The sequence below is a fragment of the Rhamphochromis longiceps genome, linkage group LG6 (genome assembly GCF_057381845.1).
Source record: "Rhamphochromis longiceps isolate RC_006_pf linkage group LG6, R_longiceps_female_GT1.1, whole genome shotgun sequence".
Taxonomy (NCBI): Eukaryota; Metazoa; Chordata; class Actinopteri; order Cichliformes; family Cichlidae; genus Rhamphochromis; species Rhamphochromis longiceps.
Window position 1 is genome coordinate 24,199,405 of NC_140562.1, and position 2,570 is coordinate 24,201,974.

Consider the following 2,570-nt stretch of genomic DNA (forward strand, 5'->3'; position numbering starts at 1 on the left):
GTGGATGTAATTATCAACTTGACCCTTTTCATTTGCAAACTAATAGCAGACAGACTCCATCATACTGTCAATAAATTACATCAAGACACCAAAGTTACTTTTAAGACGGCAACTGACTGCAAATGGTTACAGACCTCGCACTCATTTTGAAGCAACCATTACAAGATTACAAGTTCATTGCACACGATTGCAATAACTTTGTTTCTTCCTCTATTTGTAGTGACTGAGGGACCCTTATGGCAGTAACACAAGGGTCATTGGTTTTCATACACAGGTTGTCACGGTTGCGATGGCGGACGTGTGGAGGTGAAGTAAGGAGCCAAGTGCAGGCAGAGGTTGATATGAGAAGTAAGTTTTTTTTTTAAGTGGAGATGGCGAGGATAGGAACTAATAAATAAACTAAAACTGGGAAAACCTAAACACATGGAACTGAATCAAAACTCTCAGGGTGATATGCAGAGGAACACAGGAAGAACACAGGAAGAACACGGAGGAACCACAGGGCGACTCAGGGAAACAACGCAGACAGACCAGCAACTAACAGAGGCAAACACAAGGCTTAAATACACAGAGGGATAACGAGGGAATGAGACACAGAAGGAGAGCATAGCTGGGAGTAATCAGACATGACGAGACACATTCACATAAGACATGGACTTTCAAAGTAAAACAGGAAATACACAGACACAGAGATCCAGACTAGCCACTGAACTTAACAGACAAATTCACGAACAGACACTATGACATCATGGACAGACAGAGGGAACACAGAAAAGTGGGACCAGGGCAGGCACAGAACAGAAACCTAACAAATGGCAAATCTTAATGAAAGACATAACCAGAATAAACACGAACAGAGAATATTATAAGGAAACACAAAACACTGAGTCATCAGACTCAGGACCATGACACAGGTGTCTTTTTCACACCTTAGCTCCTCGCAGTGAGAACAGAAGAGACCTCTCCATATTATCACTAACAACTCAAGATACAAGTAAATACTCAGAAAAACAATTTGTGTATTTGTGTATAAAATAAATTCTCTAAATTTACCTAAATTAAGGTGTCCAATTTGCAAAGAAGATAGGAGCTGCTTATTTTTCCTTATTAGAATTAATCTTATTCTTATCAATTAAAATACTGATGAATAAAATCTTTATCAACTGTGTTAATCCTGAGTCTTCATGAGAGGCAGCAAGTCGTCACGGTTACTGAGTTCTTCCGTGACGTTGAAGCAAAGTGGTTTCATAGGGAAGCTCTTCTTATAGTAAATTATCTTTTTTTGACAAATCAGAATTATGGCTTATATTTCTTTTATTTCTAAAACTATATTTTCAACACATTAAAAAAAAATTAAAAATTCGAGACCACTTGCAAATAAAAGGTAAATGCAATTATTTTAAAATGACTAAAATACCAATCAAATCAAATCTGCACCAAGTCTGTACCAAATATTGAAAGTCAGTAATTGTATTGTATTGTATGTATGCATTGTATTTTTGAACTGATGACAGAAACACATATCACCAGCCACTCCATTTAAATTCATATGTATTCCTTATTTTTTAATTTCAATTCCAAACCTAGTAATGAAGTAATATTTCTGACCGTGTTGTCCACATTTATATAGCCTGTATGATACAACCAGGACACAATTTAGGGTGAAAGATCTAAGCTGCAGTGTTGGCAATCTTATGTGAATATCCTCCTACTTATAAAGCCTACTGAAAGTGTAGCTAGGAAACAACCTCTTCTCATCTTTTCTTCACCTCGTGTTGTTTTCCAGTTGAAGGAGAGTGTTTAGGAGAAGACACTGGACCTAATATTTTTGAGTATTCAACTGCAGCCTTCTTCTTCAGTAATGCATTTAACACAACAGGATATCCATCATGCTGGATTTTCAGGTCACTGAGGGAGAGGATTGGAAGAAGCATAAATTAGCAGAATAATCTTATCTCAGCAACACTTTTCTTCCAATCACTTTATTTTCACTTTACCTTTATGGTAATTGGTTTCTTATTATTTACCACTGAATCAGTGCAATTTATCACTTGTATTAACTATTTTTCATACTCTAACTTTATCCCCTTCTCTGGGCCTCAATGAGGAATTCAAATAGACAATACAGCTCTGTTTTAGTGCCCCCACAAATCTGCAGTTGTGTTTGGCAGGATTTAAATGAAGGTTATTTGAATATATATTAAGCCAGTGACTCATCTGGGGTAGGATGGTGAATTTTTTTTTTATCCCTAAAATAAACAAATAAATGTGCCAGCTCACATTTAGGACCTTAGAATGTGTCCCAGGATTTCCAGTTGTTGATGTTTCCTGTTTATTGCTTAATGTGAGTGTTGGTTCTTATTTTCATCATGGCAGTTTCTTCGCATCTTCAGTTTCAGTTTCTTGGTATAGCCTAGGGCTGGGTATCGTCACTGATTTCTAAAATCGATTCGATTCCGATTCACAAGGTCCGGAATCGATTCGATTCGATTCGATTTGAATCTGGGAAATTTTGCCTCAGACAGTCAGAAATATTATAATTCAGATCAGTATATTTACATATTTTTGTA